This window comes from Macrotis lagotis, chromosome 1, assembly GCF_037893015.1.
Source record: "Macrotis lagotis isolate mMagLag1 chromosome 1, bilby.v1.9.chrom.fasta, whole genome shotgun sequence".
Classification (NCBI taxonomy): Eukaryota; Metazoa; Chordata; class Mammalia; order Peramelemorphia; family Peramelidae; genus Macrotis; species Macrotis lagotis.
In genome coordinates this window covers 473,901,322-473,924,514 of record NC_133658.1, presented here as the reverse complement: position 1 = coordinate 473,924,514, position 23,193 = coordinate 473,901,322, and the positions used below count along the sequence as shown (strand labels likewise).

Sequence of the window (23,193 nt, the reverse complement as noted above, 5' to 3'; positions counted from 1 at the left end):
GAACATCTTAAGTAACTTTAAATTTACACAGATTTATCCCAGAAGGGGTTCATAATTTGTGATATTTCCCTTGCCACCCCTTGAAAACAATCACATGTTAATTCCAGGTTTTAACATTACAGTATTCAAATGGTTTACATGTTCACAAGAGAACCAAACACTTAATATATTTTCTTTGAAGTTACAAAATATCATATAACTGATAAATACATATACACATATATATATTACCTTCCATAAACATGCGATGAGAGATGATGAGACAAAGATTACAAACTTTTTTCCTTTATCAACAAAAGACCTTTTGAGATTGTTGACAATGTATATCAATTTAACATCAAAAAGATCAGATTACAAAATTTAGTACATTTCTCTTTTCCCAAAAGAAATCAGTAATTATATGATTCAATATTCCCAAATTCTTTGATACAATTTATCCCAATTATATTTTCCTTCTTAATAACACACATATAAATTCTCAAGACTTGTTATAAAACTTTCAAAGGTGACTTAACTACTCTCACTTAGCTCTCAGATAGTTTCTTTCTTTCTTTCTTTCTTTCTTTCTTTCTTTCTTTCTTTCTTTCTTCTTTCTTTCTTTCTTTCCTTCTTTCTTTCTTTCAAAAGAAGGTGTTGACCTTTTCCTATTAATGGCTTTCCAGTCCTCTTTTCAAAGCCTTTTGAGGGCAGGGCAGGGAGTCCACATTTACTAAACCTTAAAGTCACAATATACCTTAGTTGAATACAGCTTTCAATCAATATTATGTTAACAAAAACATAGCTCACAGCTGAAATCATTTCAAACTTTTCCACTTAACAAACTTTTTTTTAATTAAAGATATTATTTGAGTTTTACAGTTGTCCCCCATCTTACTTCCCCCCCGCCATGGAAAGCAATATGTCAGTCTTTACTTTGTTTCCATGTCATACATTGATCCAAATTGAGTGTGATGATAGGGAAATCATATCCTAAGGAAGAAATAAAAAGTCTAAGAGCTAACAAGATCAGGCAATAAAATATCTGTTCTTTTTTTTCTAAATTAAAGGGAATATTGGTTTCATAGAAAGAGTTAGAGTTCGATCTTTCCCTATTTTTCCAAAGAGTTTATATATAATTGGAACCAATTGTTCTTTAAATGTTTGGTAGAATTCACTTGTGAATCCATCAGGCCCTGGAGATTTTTTCTTATGGAGTTCAATAATTTCTTGTTGAATTTCTTTTTCTGAGATAGGGTTGTTTAGGTATTTAATCTCCTCTTCATTTAAACTGGGTAACTTATATTTTTGTAAATATTCATCCATTTCACTTAGATTATCAAATTTATTGGCATAGAGTTGGGCAAAATAATTTCAAATTATTACTTTAATTTCCTCCTCATTGGTGGTGAGTTCAGCTTTTTCATTTATGATACTAGCAATTTGGTTTTCTTCTTCCTTTCCTTTTTTTTTAATTCAAATTGACTAGAGGTTTATCAATTTTGTTGGTTTTTTTCATAAAACCAACTTTTGGTTTTATTTATTAATTCAATAGATTTTGCTTTCAGTTTTATTAATTTCTCCTTTAATTTTTAGAATTTCTAATTTGGTATTTAATTGGGGAGTTTTAATTTGTTTTTTCCTCTAATTTTTTTAGTTGCATATTTAGTTCATTGATTTCCTCTTTCTCTAATTTATTCATGCAAGCATTTAAAGATATAATATATCCCCTGTGAGCTGCTTTGAGTGAATCCCATAGGTTTTGGTATGTTGTTTCATTATTGTCATTATCTAGGATAAAATGATTAATTCTTTCTATAATTTGTATTTTGGTCCACTCATTCTTTAAAATGAGGTTATTCAGTTTCCAATTGGTTCTGGGTCTATATTTCCTTGGCTCAATATTGCATATATCTTTTATTGCATTATGATCTGAGAAAGATGTATTCACTATTACTGCCTTTCTGCAGTTGATCATTAAGTTTTTATGTCCTAGTACATGGCCAATTTTTGTATAAGTTCCATGTACTGCAGAGAAAAAGGTATATTCCTTTCCATCCCCATTAAATTTCCTCTGTAAGTCTACATATCTAGTTTTTCTAGCAATCTATTTACCTCCTTAACTTCTTTCTTGTTTATTTTATGATTGGATTTATATAGATCTGAGAGTGGGAAGTTGAGGTCTCCCACTAGTATAGTTTTGCTGTCCATGTCTCCCTGTAGTTCTTTCACCTTCTCCTCTAGGAATATGGATGCTATCCCATTGGGTGCATATATATTCATTATTGACATAACTTTATTGTCTATGGTACCTTTTAGGAGGATATAGTTTCCTTCCTTATCTCTTTTAATGCTATCTATTTTTGCTGCTGCTTCGTCTGAGATAAGGATTGCTACCCCTGCTTTTTTCACTTCAGTTGAAGCAAAATATATTTTGCTCCAACCTTTTACCTTTACTCTATATGTATCTCTCTGCTTCAAATGAGTTTCTTGTAAGTAGCATATTATAGGATTCTGGTTTTTAATCCACTCTGCTATTTGCTTATATTTTAAGGGAGAGTTCATCTCATTCACATTCAAAGTTATGATTACTAATTCTTTATTGCCCTCCATGCTATTTCCCTCTGTTTGTATTTTCCCCCTTACCCCCTTTATCTGTATTCCCCAGTATTTTTGCCTCTGAATACCACCCCCTTCAGTGTGTTTGCTCTCCTATATCCACTCCTCCCCTTTCTTTCCCCTTTCCATTTTTTCCTTTTCTCTTCTTTTCCTTTGGTAGTTCCTCTTTTTCATCCACCCCTCACTTTCTCTGCCCCCTCCCCTTTTCGACTTTTTTCTTAACTAATTGACCACGAGGCTTCTCAATAAATCTGTGCATTTCCCTTCCCCCTCCCAAGGGTGAGGTTTTTAGAGCCCAGCTAAATGGGACTTGGAATTGGTAAACACATGTAGCCTAAGGAAAACGTGATCCTGGCCCAACCCTCCTCCTCCCCAAAACAGGAAGAAGTCATGGTTGTTCCCTTAAACAATGGGGGGGTCAAATTTGGGGGTGGGGTCTTACCCTTCCTGCAGTGAAGTATGCATTCCATCTGAGACATAGGTTTGAGTTCCTAAGTTCTAAAAAGGAAGATTTCCCTTCTCCCTCCCTCACCCCCTGCAGAGGGTAGGGCCAACAGAGAAAGAGATGAAAAGATAATTTCCAGGAGCTCAGGTGTTTTGCTTTTGTCAAATATATTTCTTTCCAAGGAGCAAGCACACAGCAAGTTTTTCCCCCACATTTTAATTCTTGGTCAACTTATCAGTAGGCAAACATGTCAATTAGGACATATGCCAAATGTCCTTCCTTAACAACCCTCACTACAGTGGTGTATAAACCAAACACACCTCAGAACTACCTTTCTTCCCATCAGTCTGAAAATAGGGCAGGCCCACACCAGGGCTAATGTGAAACATCACATGGGATCAGCTTAGCTGACTCTCCATAAAACACAACCTTTTTCCATTTTCTGGAGAAAGTTAAACACAGAAGGAGGGCTAGAGGTCCAATAATTTTCCTACTTTTCTTAAAATCTAAGATCTAAACAGGGGTGTGCTCATCTGCATAGCTAGATCCAGTTTCCCAATCTGGGAAGAGAGGCTCCAAGAGCTAGCTTTTCTTCCCTTCCAGTTGTATATCTATGATCCTCTGAAATAGCCTAACTCTGTGACCATGGAAAAGTCTTCAGAAATCTAAGGCAATTTTCTAAATTAAAGATAAATTGTTCATTTTCTCTCTTTCTTAGAGAATGATTCTTGTACTGATGAAATTATATATGTGGATTACACATGAAATCTCCAAGCCTTTGCCTAGGAAGAAAGAAAAATCAAAGGAAGGAAGGGTTGGAGAGAAGAAGCAAAAGAGAAAGGAAAGAAGAAGGAAGAGATGGAAGGAAAAAAGGGGGGAGGAATAAAGGAAAGAAGTCAGGGGAAGAATAGGAAGAAGGAAGGAAAATTATAGAGAAAAGAATAAAAGAAGGAAGGAAGAAAGGAAGGAAGGGAGGAAGGAAGAGAGGGAGAAAGGAAAGGGAAGAAGAAAGGGGAGGGGGAGAAATGAAAGAAATAAAAAAAGGGAAGAATCGAAATGGGAGAGAGAGAGAGAGAGATAGAGAGCTCAAATAGAAAATAGAAAAACACCTCTCTGAATCTGAATTTCCATTGGGAGAAGCCTAGTTGATGTCACTAATAATGTGAGGAATATCAATATTTGGCCAGCATCTATCATTCACCTATAATAAAGACTGCTTGACATAGTAGATGGAAGACAAGTCTCTGAGTCAAAATGACTTAGAAACCCTGAAAATGCTGCCAGATAACCATGGACAATTTACCCCTCATTTCAGGGGACACAATTCTCTAAGACTAGAAATTTTAAATTAGCTGTTCTGCATTTGTAAATAGAGTTCACTGAAGAGTAAATCTGGGCCAGGAAAAAAATTTAAAAAAAATCCTTAGGCAGGGAAGGGATGCAGTTTGGAACAGGAACTGGTAGTGAGGGAAAAGTTCCTGGGCTCATTTCAATGCATCATGAAATATTGATTGCTTCCAGTGCCAGTGTGAATCAAAGGAATGTAATTAGATACAACACATGTTAAATGTGATGATGATCTCTCAGTGATGAAGATAAAAAAATAAAAAAAACTGTGGTCACTTGACTCATGACTGTATTGACAGATTTTTTACTCTAATTTCAGGGATGGCCTGTAGAAATGTCAGCTGTAAATATAGTGTCTTCAACACACTTGGGGTCAGTGGAGGTCTCCCTCAGAAAGAAATCACATTTGCAGCCACTCTGAAGAAATATGGTTACAGCACAGCACTGATAGGTATGTGGAAATCAGTTCTTCAAAATTAATTTTCCTTCCCATTCCTTCTTTCCATCATCTCTGTTATTCCCCGAAACATTATAAGAGGTATTTGGCACTGGTATTGGTGGGCTATGCATTTCAGGAAAGACCATTTATTGTAAAAGGGTTGATTGACATTAATAAATTCAGAAACTGAAATTAATTATTCAACTTAGGAGTCTGGAAATAAATCATTAAAAATGTTTCTTTATGTTCTTTTACTACAATATTAGAAATGCTGAAAATACATACAACTGAGATCTCATCATTGTAGGTTTTTCCTCCATTTATATAAGTATTAAGTTACCCATGCCTTCCCACTCCTGGCTACCATTGTTCTCATCTTTCATCAGTTTGTCCTAGAGGTTTTACCTGACTTCCTGGTGGTATTTCTCCCTTTGTCCTGGCATCTGTCTCTATGAGTAGAGTACATTACTAATTGATTGATTGTTGTGCTTGACATTAGTTATCCCACAATTTGCTACAAAAGTCAACTACATTTACTCATCATGTACATCATGCCAGAAGAAACAAAAACATGCAAAGACTTTTTCCCTTCCCTCTAGGAGTGCATATCACAGCTTCACTTTTTCTTAACCATTTCTATGTTTGTTCTCTCTTGTAACTCCTAGCTATAACCTGCTCATACCAAAAAAAATGCCCTTATTTACCTCAGTACTGGTTCAAATAAAATAGCATGCTTTTATCAGGCTTTCTCTTTGCTCCTGACATGACATTACTATTATTCCTTCTGAAAATGCTCTCCCTTTCTGCCAATCTGAATCCATTACCTGACTCCAAGTCAGATAAAAATTCTGTTGTTTTGAGAAGTCTTATATCCCATCAGCTCCACTTGACAAACCACTTCCTTTAGCCTCACCTGCAATTCTATATGTGCTTCATTGGCAGAGTTGATGATGGATGATTGTTTCTGTCTAAGTAAAAAACTCACCACCCTCTGACCCTTGAGTGTGGGTATAAAAAAATCCAGATTTATTAAAGGGTAGTTACAATACAAAGTAGGGAAAGTGAAAGTTAAGAATTCTTTAAAAGCCATGTGGGGTTTGAGTGCAATAGTTTAAACAGACAGACCAGCTGCTGATTAACTCACATAGAGATAGGCAAGGTAAGGGAGCAAGGTAAAGAGAGAGAGGCACTTTAAATGCTCCCTTAAAGGCTCTTCTAGGGACTGTGTCAGGGGTGGCATTTTGTGGAGTGGGTGGTGTCTCCTATTGGAGAAGTTGCTGAAGGTGGAACAACTGTAGGAAGGTCTCCTACTTGGTTTAAGGTGATATACTAATCTGCATAATCTAGTTTGATTCACAGATGAGTTTGCTCAGGGTCAAAGGAAAGGTCAAGAGGAAACATTTTAACAGGGTAGAAAAGATAACAAAAACTTTGTTTCCAACTACTGTATTTCTCTAAGCTTGCAATTCCCTGCATTACAGGGACTGTTACTGGCATATGTACACTGTATCTCCAAGAGTCACTGCTGGCCACCTGATGAGGAATTTCACTCTACCCTCTTGTTCATGAGAATCAGGAATTATGACAAGATCATTCCCTTCCCCCCCCCACAATCATCCACAGACCCAGACACACATATACATTACATATCTTTCTAACATTACTATTTCATATATTCTCAGAACCTTCCTAGATTTTGTCATTCCACTTCTCCCATACTGTCAGAGAAGAAAGTATTTTTTTTACTAATTTCCAATGAAATTATACCTCAATGAAAATATAAGGGATTAAGGAATTGAGGAATATAAGGGAATAAAGTACTGAGAGGAATTCTGGGTATTAACTAGTCCAGTTACTTCATTTTGCAGATGAAGAAATTGAGGATCATAGAGGTTCAATGAGTTATCTGAGGTTATCCAACTCATTAGTGGCAAAAAGATACTTAATAAAATTCACTGGACTTCTCACTTCACATCTTAAAAAAGAAAGTCAATCCAATTGTACTATGATATGTGAATATCTGTAATAATATTTCTTGTTTATCACCTAGCTAGTATCTATCTGTATGCATGCAAGTATATCAGCACATGCATGCAACTTGCATGTTTGTGACACTTTTTAAATAGTTTTTTTACTATCAATTGTACTTATTTAATCCTCACTAAAACCCTTGTGAGCTAGATGAGACAATGCAAGCTCTAATTTAAAGATAAAAAAAATGAGCAAAGCTAACATGGAGCAACTCAGTAACTAGGTTATCATTAAATAACAAGGCAACCTTTGAGGAGTAGCAGATGAAAAAAAAACATGGACAACAAATGACCTAGATTCATGTCCCAATTTAAGTGAATTTGGCAAGAAATTTCATGCCTCTGGGTTCAAGATTTTTCATTTGTAAAATTAAGATTGGTGTACTAAATGACATCTAAGTTTTCTTTCAAGCCTATCTGTAAGAAATGGAGACAATAACATCATTTGGCAAATGAACAGAGTAAGAATTGGAAATCTTGTCTCCTAATTCCAGTTAAAACTCCATCCTCATTTTTTGTGTATTTTTAGATAATTCCCTGAAGTTCTCTGTGTCTTTGCTCATCTTTCTGTAATTCCCTTCTGTCAGAAGAGGCCCCAAGAATAATTACCCCAAATTTGTTATTATATGAACTTGACCACTGAAAATAATACCTCACAAATTCCCATTGATTTACTTATATTTCTCTAGTTAGTAAGATGATATAAGTATTTTACTACAAAAGCATAATAAAAAACAAAAGTATAGTAAAAATGATATAATGTATAATCATTGCAATATATTATAATCTTTTAGCTAATATTTTATTTAGAATGTTTGCATCTACATCATTAATGAAATTGACCTATTATTTGAAATATAGCCTTATTATATATTTAAAATAATAGAATACTTATAAATAGATTTGCAATTTCATGTGCAATCATCTTTTTAAAAAATTCTACTTGTTATTAAAATGCTTTTTTTCTTAACTTCAGAATAAAAGAAAAGAAATTAACAAAAAAAAATAGATGACATAATAGAAAATTTCCCTATATACCTAGGGTATACTGTTCCAAAAATGAAAAATTCATTAGTAGTTATATGGGAATGCATAGAAATCATAATTGAGGAATATACAATAAGGGAATTATACATATTGAGAGATAGCTCACTCTTCTGGTAATGTAAGCATGTGACTTTCAGTGGACCTACTCCCTACTGAGTCTGAAATATCACTCTCCTGTTCCTTACTGGTCTTGGAATGGCTGCTGGTGAATGTTGATAATGTAAATCCAGTTATATATTGCTTCAATGTTATCGAGTGGATTTTATTCTACTCGTATAATTGTCATGGTTTCTGTTGAGAATCACTCACTACAACTATCTGTTTGATTTTTTTTCTCTTTAGGACTTGCAGATATCTTAGCTCCAGTCTATTTATTAGTATAGACATTAGTGTCTTGAACCTCTGCAAAATAAAAGCAGTTTCATAGCTTTCTCGTCATAACCACCATATCCAGTTAACAAAAGACTGACAGAGTACTCTCAGGCTAGTATTAAATATTTTCTTTTGGACTCTATAATTAGGCAAACAACTATCCCCTAAATGAAAGATGTTTCCCGAAGGTACTCTCTGATTTAGCATGCAAATTAATATGAGCCAGGATAAGAAATAAGTTATGGAATATTCTCTCCTCACTTCTCCATCATTCTTATTCTTTTTATGCATATCTCTGAGTAGCAAAATTCTTACTGCTTTGATGAATAATTTTGACTCTCATTGTAAACTAATATTTGAAGTAGGGATAAAAATTGTTCTAATTACCCCATAAGAATTTATTGTCAATTTATATCATAAGTATTATAATGAATGCATGGTAGTTTTGAGTGGGCTTCAACATATAATTAACAAGGAACTTCAAAAAAGGTATGAAAAGATAGAGCTGACTACATAGTGAGAGTTAGGAGATAGTATAGCATATTGTTTGTAAATTAACAATATCTAGAGAAAATAAAGGAGGTTTCTAATATGTTGAAGGGACTTTCTAGGTTGAAAGTTTTGAAGAACATGGACAAGAGCCATTATATAATGGACATGCATCGAAAGGTTATGATCTGCATCAGGGAAGGGTATTCCCAAATAAATGAGCAAAGAAATCCAGTTGAATATATAAATAAGGCTACTTTTTGACAAGGTCACTTCTATTTCCAATTATATTCTTTTCCTTCTTAGATAAGCTTTATATAACATTTTGACGTTTTTATTAGAAGTATCCACTTATATATTTGTCCATTGTCCTTTGGTGTATATGCTATTTTAATTCTTATTTAAAATAAAAATGTAACATTTGCTAAGTATCTAATATTTTACAGGTAATCATATTACAAATATGAAATTAAAAAAACAATCCCTACCTCTGCAGAATTTACATACTACTGAAACTGATGATCTTGTGTCATTCTCCAAGAATTTTAAAGAATTGTTAATATTTAATATTTCAATTTATTTAATGCTTATTTTATGCTTAAACCATAAATGACTTCTTTTCCCCCCTTATTTTGTCTTCAAGAAAAGGAAGATTCACCAAAAATGTCTTTAATATATTTAAGGTAATATTTTCTATTTTTTTTTCAGGTAAATCGCATCAAGGTTTAAACTGTAAAAGCCGAAATGACCACTGCTATCATCCTTACCACTATGGCTTTGACCATTTCTATGGCATGCCACATACACTCTTTGACCCTTGTTGGCCCTATCTACCTCCCATGACACTGAATTATCTATTGAAAGTAAACTTTGGGGGCAGCTAGGTGGTGCAGTGGAGTGGCTAAGTGGCTCAGTGGATAAAGCACCGGCCCTGGAGACAGGAGTACCTGGGTTCAAATCTGGTCTCAGACACTTAATAATTACCTAGCTGTGTGGCCTTGGGCAAGCCACTTAACCCCATTTGCCTTGCAAAAACCTAAAAAAGTAAAAAAAAGAAAGTAAACTTTCGTTTTGTTTGGAACTAATCATCATTGCTGTGTTTACTCTGACTGTGGGAAAACAAATTTATTTGGCCTCTATTCCCTGGTTATTTATCTGCATTATTTTATGTGGCTTCCTTGTGGCCTTTTTTGGTACTTCAATCTTCTCTGTATTGGAACTGCCTTCTCATGAGACAAAAGGAAATTACAGAGCAGCCTATGAAGGCAGAAAGAGCTTGCTCACTTATGCTGAAGGAGGCAATTTCTTTCATCAAAAGATAAAAATTGCATTTTCTTTAGAGTCCTCTCTCCTTGATCCCATGCTTCTTCATGCTTTAGTTTAGATGTCTTATAGCAATAGATTTTTACTTGACTTTGACAAATTTGTAACTTTGAATTTGCATTTGAATTCACTAACTCGCTTGGCTGTATTAGTAGAATGGCTTTGTGGACTTGTAGGAATGGCATTGGATATTTTGTTGATTTCACAATTAATTACATTCAAAATTATTCTTTTAGCTCTAACCCTATGATCCTCTAACATCTCACTGGCATTTACCATAAGAGTAGTTGACATTTATATAATGATTTAAAATTCATAGAATTTTACATACCTCATAACAATCTTGTGAAAGGAGCGCTCTTGACATACTCATTTGATTGAGCAGGAAACTGAGGATCAGAAAAGTTAAGTGACTTGCTAGGGTCATATGAGTAGAAGACATTTGAGATCTGTCCCTGATGATCAGTACAGCACTGTTCTCCATGGCATGCTACCCCTCTAATTACTGAAAAGCAACTCTGAAATGCCTTGTGATAAGTACTACAAGAGATAAAATGAAGATTAGGTTCTAGTTTGTTTTACTTGGACAAGGGGTTTGCTTAATAAGAGTCACATCATAGTGGCAGCATATGGTCTAGACATTGAAAAATGACCTAGAAATTATTTTACAGTCAAAATATTTATTTGATGAATATTTGATTAATTACAACAAAACATTTTTAAAAGTAATTTTCTGACAGAAAGTTATTTTAATTCTCTGGGGAATGATTAAAAATAGAAACAATCTCTTTCAATGATTAGTCATTATTTACAATGTAATTTGTAGTTCAAAACAGAACTTTGAGCTCCAACTCAAACCTGGGAGTTAAACAGCTCTTTGGAGAACAAATAAGAAAGGAAAGTGAGAGAAACAGGAAGATTAACATTGTTGAACCGTTTACTACTGCTGATAGAGTATTATGAAAATTTAGCATATTTTTTAGGTTTTTGCAAGGCAATGGGGTTAAGTGGCTTGCCCAAGGTCACACAGCTAGGTAATTATTAAATGTCTGAGACAAGATTTGAACTCAAGTACTCCTGACTCCAGCACCGGTGCTCTATCCACTGCACCACCTAGCTGCCCCTAGCATTTTGTACAAAATGTAACTACATTGGCTAATGTAGCAAAAGTAAAAAGAGCAATCACCCTCCCTACCCCCCTTAAAAATGATGGAAGAAGCAGTCATTATTCCATCAGAAACATTTATGGAAATTGCTCTTTTGAGGAATTAATCTAATGGATTATTTAATACCTAAGAAACCCAGTAAAGAACTATTCAGCTTCACTTTAATCCAGTTAGAGTTTTCTTATCCAGAAATTTCATAGAGCACTGCCATGACTTCAGAAAACCAATCCAAGAAAAGCAGTAATTTCATGAATTCTATTTTAGCATGCATATGCAGTCATGCTGCACAGATCAAATTGTTTAAATATAGTTTTATATTGTATTTTTCCATGCCTCTTCATATCCAACTTTTTATATTTCTTCCAGTTTTTGAGTAACAAACAACTCAAATGACATTGGTCATTGTTTTTTAGTCATTTCAATTAATTTACTCTTCATGACCAATTTTCTTCAATTCATTTTACAGTTAATGAAACAAGCAAAAAGGATTAATTAACTTGCCCAGAATAACACAACCAGTGTCTTGAAGTCAGACTTGAAATCAGGAAGAGAAGTCTTTTTGACTCTAGCCTGGTACTCTATCCACTGTACCATCTAGGTCATTGTACCATTCTACACATACATTAACCATCACCCAGCTCAGTCAGCTATTAAGTGTCTGCTATATGCTAGATATGAATTGACTATACAAAAAACCAAACAGAAATCCTATAGATTTTATTCTCAAGGAGTTTCCAGTCTCAAATGGGAGACAACATGTAAACAACTATGTACAGAAAAGATATCTCTATCTATATGAAGAGATATGCGTATGTATGTGTATTTATGCATAATATATAATGCATATGCATTTATATATATATGGGTATATACATATATGTGCATATGTATGTTTGTATGTGTGCAAAATTGGGGCACTGTCGGGGGAGGTCCTAAGATGAATTAGTTTTATTACTTTACCTCTAGTTCAAGTTCTTATAGAAAATTCTGAGAAAATTCCTATAATTATGAGAGACTCCTTTGCATCATAGATTTTGAATTAGATAGTACCTTTAGACCAATGACCTAAATGCCTTCATTCTCTATTTAAGAAAACTGAGGTCCTGAAAAGTTAATTGAGTAACCTAAACCTAGTAGGAAGCAGAGGTGAATGTGAAGTCAAGTACTTGCAATCTAAATATCTGTCCTAGGTTTTAGTTTCTATATACTTTCTCAATTTAGAGTCACCAATTTTCAGGATATTAGGGCTTTTATCAATGCTTTTTATTCTCATTTCACAATACCTTTTGAAAGGACTCTTCCTTTCCTATCTCTAATCTCCCCATCACTTCCTTGCTTTTCTCTTTCTTATTAGTCATTTTTATAAATGATCATTTTCTGATGAAAATCATTTTCTGGTTGATTATTATTGTGACCTTGATGTTTGTCCTTCATTTTTGAAGAAGACCATGACATTAGTGAAGTGATGCCATGTCGAGCACATGAATTGACTTTGAGTGAGGGGGTGCTGTGCTAAGTCAAAAGCCTCACTTTCTCCTCCAGAGTCATCTGGGTCCAGTGGTCAGATATGAATCAGGATGACCAGAGATGGTCCTAACTGCGAGACAATCAGGGTTAAGTGACTTGCCTAAGATCACATAGCTAGTAAGCGGCAAGTGTCTAAGATTGGATACAAACTCCTTTCCTCCTGACTCCAAGGGCTAGTGCTCTGTCCATTGTGCCTCCTAGCTGCAAGCAGCTGATATTATATAATAGTAGTAGCATGAACATTTGGTATTCTTTATAGAGAAAATATCTAGCATTGCCTAATTATGTGGTTTTATTCAAGAAATCTCCAAGTGAATTTGAATGTATACCATTAACATTTGTCATTCTGGTTATGAGTCTATCTTTTCAAAACCAGTTTTATGGAAGAGATCAAACTAAACCCTTGCATAGTTGCTATATCTTTACAACAATACGTTTATCCCTTTCAAAATGTCTGAAGTAAAATCATGATAGAAAGTTCTAGTATTTTGGTAGTTTCTAGAACAGATTAAGGTAAGAACTGAGGGTAAATTCTGTGTCGTTAGTTCTTAGTTTGACTTATTATTTTAGAAAAGGGATCAGGGATAGTAGGAAAATTCTAATGACTGGAGTGAGAAAAACCTGAAATAGCATTCTCACCTCAGACTTTTTCTAATAATGTTGATTAAGGGCAAGGAATTTATGCTCTCTGTTCACTCATGTGTAAAATCTGGATGGTAATAACTTTAATACTTTACAGTCATAGAAATGTCAGAAAGGGTGTGTCAGATTGACTTTGCTAGACTGTCCACCTTCTTCCTCTGAAGAAAAAAGGAAGGGTCAATAGAAATGATCCTCATACCTATTCTGTGTGGTATGCCAGTATGCCCTTCTAAGTACACCTGTTCTCCTAGGGTTGTCATGAGAATCGATTAAGATAATATATGCAAATCATTTTGAAAAGTTTTAAGTCTACACTAATATCATCATCATAATCATTATGATCATGTAGCAATGAAAATAACAATTTGTACAGAGGTCTTTATTAATGGTTATCTATAAGCTTTAAATACAGGGGTTTTGGTATGTTTTATAGATTTTTATGGAATAAATGTTATCAGTAATATTTTTCATAAATTTTTATGTAGGATTTTATTATAATTATATGGGAGACATCAAGAAGACTCTAATAGATGTAAAGATAAGGAGAATTGTAAAAAATCATGTTATTTATATTGTAACAATTTTATAATATATGATAATATATTTATTTAAGTAAATAGTTAAACTATTTTTTAAATCTCATGCAAAACTCCATTTGTTTCTGTCTTTTTAGAAACAACAATAGATCTTTCCTTCTATCCTATCCTATCCTATCCTATCCTATCCTATCCTATCCTATCCTATCCTATCCTATCCTATCCTATCCTATCCTATCCTATCCTATCCTATCCTATCCTATCCTATCCTATCCTATCCTATCCTATCCTATCCTATCCTATCCTATCCTATCCTATCCTATCCTATCCTATCCTATTCTATCCTATTCTATTCTATTCTATTCTATTCTATTCTATTCTATACTTTGTAACATGTCCATTCACCTCTTCCCACAACAAATGAATTTTGGGGGATAAGTAAGCATGGCTTATATGGAGACAATGTAGAAGAGATGGACTTTCTCGTTGGTAAGTGAAAGAACCTATTCCTATTGAGACAAAATTATGAAGCTTTCCTTCAGCAATCATCTTTGCATCGTGTTGTCATGGAAAGATTTCTGTTCCTTTGTTCCCAGCATCTTCCCTCCTCTCTCTTTCTCCTTTGTTCACTTCTTTATTTTGATTGGGCAATGGGATTAAGTGACTTGCCCAAGGTCACACAGCTAGTAATTTTCAAGTTTCTGAGGCTGGATTTGAACTCAGGTCTGCTGGACTCTAAGGCCAGTGTCACTTAGAGCTGCTCTCTATCCCCTTTGTTCACTTTCAGGATACACTGTGGATTTGCAGCCATAAGAGTCCATAACAGCAAAAGAAACTTCACATCTTTGTATCTCACACTGCTGCCCTGATTTTTTATTTGTATCAGTGTAGGGAAATTGAAGACATACATTGTGCTCCACTGTCACTGACTGATAGAGCTATTAATTAGCATGAAAGGATATATGATATGCAATTAAAACTCTAATTAATTGCCTAAAATGATTGGAAACTTCACCAAAGCAATAATAATTGTGGAAAAAATTATGTAATAATATGCTCTTTTTTTCATATTGTCAGTTTTCATATCATTTCACTGTCTTAAGTTGATGAGGGCTTCCTTTTTTTGTGGAACTGATCCAGGACTTGGGAGATTTGTTTTCAATATTTCTTTGTACCCTCACTAACTAAAATGAATTTTTTCCTGTTTCTCATTCTCTAAATATTAGAATTCCCACTAGATTTTTAATACTATGTAAAAGTTAACAAGATCAGTTATATTGCTGAGGGAAGCACTGGATTTCAAATATCTATGTTTTATTTTTAGGGTTTTTTTTTTTGTAAGGCAAATGGGGTTAAGTGGCTTGCCCAAGGCCACACAGCTAGGTAATTATTAAAAGTCTGAGGCCAGATTTGAACTCAGGTACTCCGGACTCTAGGGCCAGTGGTCTGTGCCACCTAGCTGCCCCTCAAATATCTATGTTTGTTCTATCTATCTATCATCCATCTATCTGTCCATCTATCATCTATCTTATGTGCTGTAGTAAATGTTTATCAACTAGTTTAAATTATATGCACAATTATCTTTCACCTATTTATGGATATGTTGTCAAATAGCATGGGAAGGAAGAGGCAAGTGGATAGAGAGTTAATTTAGAATCAGGAAACCTAAATTCAGGACCTTCTCTGACACACTTAGGTTGTGTGACCTTGGGCAAGTTACTTAATGTCCCAGATCACACTGTAAAACTATATATTGCAACACAGGTAAGCTGGTAGATAGATAATCATATGTCTGCCAAAAAAATCTTCTGTAAAATGGAATTTATATTCATTATTAAATGAATAATCTAAGCATAATGGATCTGATACAGCTTGCTTGGCTGATTTCATTACTCCATATGAATGAGCTTTGGTAACTGTTTCAAGAGAATTTTGTTGATATGTAAGTGAATTGTATTACAGAGACTGAGGAATAAATAGGGAGCATTCTGTAAGTAATTTTGGTGGGCCACATGGAGTAGTTGTATTACTTTAGCAAGCTGATAGGGTTTACAAATGTGTTAGATCTTCATTATATAATAAAGATATTTTATTTACTATTTTGTATTATTCATAAAATTATCTTATCCCATATCAAATTGTGTATTCTATATCTGCATTTACTTTACAATAGTTTCTATAAACTAACTTTACAGGTTTAAAATTAACTTCATTTTTTGCCACTTGATAATTGAGGTAGCTTTTGCAAATCATTTTCCTTGGGAGAAGGAATTTAGTAATCATATGTAATCAAAAATTCCACCAATACATATTTATTAAGGACCTATTATGTGTCAGCACTGTGTTTAGGGCTGGGAATACAAAAAAGAGCAAAAAATAATCCCTACCTACAAGAACCTTAATCTTGGAGTAGACAACAGACAAGCAAATAGATGCAAAGTTAACTATATACCAAGATAAATAGGGAATAATTAAAAGCACAAAGCTACTGGAATGCATGCATGATTCTTTTTGATAGTTTTCTGGTTTTTTTTTTAGGTTTTTGCAAGGCAAATGGGGTTAAGTGCCTTGCCCAAGGCCACACAGCTAGGTAATTATTAAGTGTCTGAGACCGGATTTGAACCCAGGTACTCCTGACTCCAAGGCCAGTGTTTTATCCACTACGCCACCTAGCCGTTCATTTGATAGTTTTCAAAACAAAATTTAATATTAGATAGTAATAAAAATATTAAAAGTTTTATAATTTAGGGATGCCACCAATTAAATTTTTACCTTTTGTTCTCCTTGAAGGCAAAATTCTTGATACCATTGATGCAAATGGTTTGAGAAATAACACAATTGTCTACTTCACCTCAGACCATGGAGGTTATCTGGAGAAAAATGAATGGAAGGATTCAGATTGGGGGCTTCAATGGAATATATAAAGGTAAAAGGAGTGAAGACGGTTGGAAGATTATTTTAGATTTAAGCTGTTTGATACTATGTTCTGCTTGGTTAATAATATAAAGTGACATTAAATCAGTCAATGCTGCTAAAGAAAAAAGCTTATCTGGAGAATTCTGGAGTGATTGGTTATAAGCAAGTTTTCTAACTTGTTTTCATGAATGTATGAAAGATATTTTTCTGGTGTGCTTTAGAAAATATTGAAGGTAAAGAGTATGGAGAAAGATATAAAGTGGAAAATCAGACAACAGAAAATAAGAACAGTTAAAGGAAGCAGTAGAGATGACTTCTGCCAGATTCCACATGCCACTAAAGGATTAAGTGTAATCCTTGACCTACTTTCTAGTGATAATAGAAATATCAGTGCCCTAGAAAGGAAAATAAGTAGTGCCTAGAAAGCAGCTGAGTTGGATTTGAATCCTGCATTCATGCACCCTGGATAGCCTGCTGTTGTTGCTATTGTCTTTTAAAGGAAAATCTTTGATGTTTAATGCCAATGACTTGGAAACAGCAGAATCACCCAACTTTTATTTTCCTGTCTCTTTGTAGGATATTAGGTATTAATAAAGTGTGGAATCCTTAGGGAATACTAGGACTATGCACATGAAATCAAACATATCAATTCTATGAATCCTTTATACAATATAGATTTAAGTTTATGCATAGTCATGGACAAAAACTACCTGTGACAAACATTTCTGAGTGTCCTGTTTAATTAATTATCTTCAGCAACCACTCACATTTAAATAGTGTTTTTCAATGACACTTTTCTCAGAATAGTTCTGTGAGCATTATTGTTGCTATTTGACTGATGAAGAAACAGGGACTCTGAAAGGTTAAATGATTGGTCCATAAACTATCACATTGTTAGTACAACAATTATTAAATACTTACTTAAGGGCAGACACTGTTAAACATTGGGTATAAAAGAAAGATAAAAATCACTTTTTTCAGGTCTCACAGAGCCCTTGGTTTCCTCATCTGTAAAATGAAGATAACAACAGAATCTATCTCCTACGGTTTTTGTGAGGATGCAGTGATATATTTGTAAAGAACTTGTAAAAATTAAAGCTAGCTATTAGTAATTGTAATTATATAATGATATTGTATGACAACAACAAAAATCATTACGGGTCTTCTGATTAAGGTGGAATGTAGGCTGAATCTTGAGCCAAAATTCCAACTATGGATTGTAGATTCCTAGAGTAGCACTCTTAATTTCACCACATTATCACCTAAATTTGAGATAATGTATAAGAAAAATAAAATCCATTAAAGACTGAGAGATCTAATGAGACTATGATGTCTATAGCAGCCCAGTCAAAAAAAAATTGTTAGCAGGTCAGATATTCAGTCTGTATAGTTGCTATGGGTCTGCTATCTTTTCTGGGAATGAAGATAATCTCATTTAGAAACCCTCAGGGTTAAAGTCTCTTTTTTAGACTCCCTATTACCAGTGACAAAATTTTTTCTTGCATGACCCTATTGCAATGGTTAATCAATCTTTCCATCTTTGTTCTCTCCCTTTTCTAAGTCTCTGATCATAGTATTGCTAGTTTAATTACCATAAACACTCTACTGCTGATATGAATTCCCAGCTCAAACACTTTTAATTAACTGACTGCCAATTAAATCTAAATTCATTTTTTGGCATTCAAGCCTCTCCATGTTCTGATTCCAACCTAATCTCATCCCCCTCCACTCCCTCTAGCTTCTCAATACCAATGTTTGTCATATACTGGATTATCAATTATTTGCATAGACCTTGAGAGATTTCCCATCTCTTCACTCCTATTTAATATTCCCTCTACCTTTCAAAGCCTTATTCATCTCTAAAAGTCTATGTTTTGATTTTTCTCATAAGTATGTGATCTACTCTTTGAAGAACACTAAAATTTTAGACTATGACTTTAATTTTACTGTGCTTTGTTTGCATTATGATTATTTGAGCAGCAGTCATCCTCCTATCATATATATATATATATATATATATAATATACATATATATGTATATACATATATATATGTATGTATGTATGGAAGGCCCTCTGCCAAGTTTTGAGGTTATAAAGATGGAAAAAGACCCATTCTTTGATTTCAAGCAGTTTTTAATCTAATGAGGAATGGATAGGAATGAAACTTGCACAGCTGTAATGCATTAGAGAATTAAATACATGGTCAGAATAACTTGGGAATTTTAAGGAAGAAGGGGTATTTTAAGCTCCTTGAAATAAGGAACCAAGTCTTATTTTGCACCATCTCCAACACTGAACATGTCATTAAATTGAATCCAATGAATTATTGAATCTAATTTAGTCAATCAGTAAGCATGAATTAAGAGATTATGACATGACAAGAACTGTGCTAAGCAGTGGATATATGAAGACAAAAGTGAAAAAACAGTTACCTTAAAAGAATTTACATTCTAATGGGAGAAATAGAAAGTAAACATAAAGGCATATATTAAATTGATTCAAAATGAACTCTAAGTGATTATAAGAGAGAGGGCACTAGTAAAAAGGAAGAAGGGGATAAAAAATGGCTTCATGCAGATGATGAAACTTGATCTGAGCTTGAAGAAAATTAGGGATTTCAAAGGAGAAGCCAGGCCCTGTGTTAAGGTCTCCTGATCTTCCCTCATTTATAATATGAAACAAACCTCTTAGTAGAAATCTGATCTACAAAACCCAGAAAGAGAAGCTAGGAGAACAACACAATCCTCAAGGTCTGTCTTCCGAGATTGTGGGTGATCCGGGCACAGAGAGCAGAGAGCCAGAGGAGGCGGGGGGGTGGGGACAGTTGGACTAACCTAAGATCAGTTGTACAGGCTTTTGGTGTGGGAACTGTGCTGAGAAAGAACAGGAGAGTAAGGCATTGGCAGTGAGACTGACAGTCTTGGGCTTACTGGAAGGGTTGAAGGCAGAGCTCCAGCCTCTAGCACCCCCTGCTGGTCAGTTGGAGATATTATACTCAGTGACAAAGCCTCTAGCTCCCCCTATTGGCCAGCCCATGTGCAGCTACTAAATCCAGTGAGTACAATTTCTAGGGATCTCAACACCAAACCTCTTTGAACTAGCCCCACCTCCAACACAAGATCTTAGGAAAATGAAGAAAGGACAGCAGAAGGGGGGGTCCACAGAAAAATTCCTAGATGCTAAAGACCCTAAAATTTAGAGATCTAGAACCTCTAAGGAGAATATGATTTCGTCTCCAGCACAAAAAGACTTCCTTGAAGAAATCAGAAAGGAGTTTAAAAATCAGTTGGAAAATTTAGGAAAAGAAACCCAAGAGAAGATTAACACCTTGCAACAAGAAAACAAATCCTTGGAAAATACAAATTGGACAAATGCAAAAAGAAAATAATTATGTCAAAAACTCAATTGGTCAACTGGAAAACTCTTACAAACTCTTACAAAAAGAGAATTGACTAATTGGAAAAGGAGTTGCAAAAGGTAATTGAAGAAAATTCTTCTCCTCCCAAAAAAGAATGGAGTCTGTGGAAACCAGTGACTTCATGAGACAAGAATCTGTTAAACAAAACCAAAAAAATGGAAAAGCAGAAGAAAACGTAAAATACTTCACCAGTAAAACCACTGACCTCAAGAATAGATCAAGAAGAGCTAACTTAAGAATTACTGGTCTCCCTGACAACATTGAAGAGAAAAAAAGCCTGGACTCAATATTACAGAATTTAGTGATGGAAATTGACCTGATATCATGGAACCAGAGGGCAAAATAATTATTGAATGAATACATCAAACACCTCTGGAGAGGGATCCCAAAATGAAAATGCCAAGGAATGTTGTAGCCAAATTCTAAACTATAGGATAAAAGAGAAAATCCTGCAAGCAGCCAGAAAGAAACAATTTAGAATCTAAAGAGACAGTGAGTATTACACACAGGACCTCACTACATCAACATTAAGGGATCAAAGGGCCTGGAATGTAATATTGTGAAAAGTAAGGGAGCTTGGAACGCAACGAAGAATTCACTATCTGGCAAAAGTTAGCCTTCTCTTCCAGGGCAAAAAATGGATATTTATTGTAATAGGAGACTTCCAACTTTTCCTGATGAAAAGCCCAGAGCTTCATAGAAAATTTGGACTTCAAACAGGAGACTCAAGAGACACATGAAAAAGTGAAAAAGAAAAAGAAAGAGACTGCCAAGATAAACTGTTCTGGAGTTAAATATAATGAGATATTCATTTTCTTAAACATCTGGGTTGTACCATTATATGTTAGTTATTTTTTCCTTTGCTGGATTCATATTTGCACAACACAAAATTTTTCAGTTGGGTCATACTGTATTTAACTCTGACTTACTAGTGCATGTTTCTGGTCACAAAGAAAACTGTATAGTAATGTTGGCTTTTTCTTTTCTTTTTGTTGTTTTACATACTGTCTAATGATTTTCTTTTATTAATCAGGTATTTGGTAAATATAGGTTTTTTCCCTAATAGATCTATTCTCTACTAAGAGAAAATCTCAAACCTCATGCCTTACTAAAATGAGAAGTGATAACCTAAAGTTTCATTTATCTCCATCTATGAAAGAAAATGAATTTCCTTCCTGAAGTAAAGCTCTAATCATAGTACACCCCCTTCTTCCAAATAAGTTACCTATTACCTCTAAAAACCATATATGAACTCTGATTTACTTTTCCAGTCTTTTTATACTTTACTTACCCCAAAATGTTCTATGAATTTACAATGCTATTTTTGCTATTCCTCATTGAGCACTCATTATTAGCTTATTCCATTCCTTTTCACTTACCCTTTGCTGGAATGCTCTCCCTCCTTACCTTCACTAAATGGTTTCCTTAACTACTTTCAAGTCTCAAAAGAAATCTCACCTTCTGCAAGAGGCCATTTCTGGTCATTGCTCATGATTTTTCTCTGACATTACTTTGCAATTTATCTTGTTTGTATAAAATTTTTTACAAAACTTACATATCTGTCTGATTGGAATGTGAACTCCTTGAAAGCAGGGTTGGATTTTTCCTTTTTTTAAATTCCTAATACTTAGTCCAGTGCCACTCCTTAATAAAGGTCTGTTGACTGACTGACATTTGGAAACACATGCACATATATACTTTTATACACACACACACACACACACACACACACACATATATATATATGCAGATGTCTACATGTATGTATGTGCATAAAATGTATCAAAAGTCTTATTCCTACTTAAGTTTTGTAAGTATTCTCATTGCTAAGAATATTTTAGGTGAATATAGTGATGCATTTTCTTTTATATATAAGTGGAAAAGGAATGGCAGGCTGGGAAAGTGGAATCCGAGTCCCAGGGATTATTAGGTGGCCAGGAATCTTGCCAGCTGGAAAAGTTACTGAGGAACCTATAAGTTTGATGGATATTTACCCAACTCTAGCTACAATAGTAGGAGCAACTTTACCTCAGGATAGGTATGAAAGTGATAATATCTAAAACAACCATTGATTGTCCTTATTTTCTCATAAAAGGAAATAAAGTTTTAAAAATTTCATTTTTCTTTTCAAAGATTTTCCTTTCTAACTATATTGATAATTTTCTCTTCATACATGGTTGCATCTTTTGATTGTATATATAGACAAACAAGATATATCTGATTCTACTAATCTAGGGAAGTTTTGTATAAATAGATCTGAATTCAGCAATCATGTTTTTGTGGATTGTTATAAAGAAGAAAAAGGATAGAACAGATGAACACAGAAGATGAAACTAATTTTTTTCTTTGTGGATAGATAATTATTCTTGTAGTGTCCAGTGTTTAAGATTCAAAGTCACCATGAAGTAAGAAAAAAGATGATATTGATGACCACAAAGAACTAGTGGAGGGACGGCTAGGTGGCGTAGTGGATAAAGCACCGGCCCTGGAGTCAGGAGTACCTGGGTTCAAATCTTGTCTCAGACACTTAATAATTACCTAGCTGTATGGCCTTAGGCAAGCCACTTAACCCCATTTGCCTTGAAGAAACCTAAAAAAGAGAAAAAAACCTAGTAGTTCTTCGAGTACACTGAAGCTGGTGCCCTATGTCACAACAGAAACTATCTTATGATTCTTTTAAGTTGAAATAAAAATAGTTGATTTCTTAACATCTGTATTTAGCATTGAATTTTAAGTAGAATGCAGCTGAAAGTAAAGATAGTTTTTTAACTTCTTTTACTCAAATCTAGGAATGCTTATTGCTAATACTGTCCTGAATATAAAAGGAAAAAATTAATTGGTTGTTTTTTATTAATAGAATTATCTTCATTCATTCAATATGTTGTGTGTCTTTTATATT

At 34.2% G+C, this 23,193-nt stretch overlaps 1 pseudogene; it reads left to right on the top strand.

Annotated features, from left to right (window-relative positions):
- Positions 1–22,354, top strand: part of LOC141504765 (arylsulfatase F-like) — a 42,281-nt pseudogene extending 19,927 nt beyond the window's left edge.
- Positions 22,355–23,193: the final 839 nt, after the last annotated feature.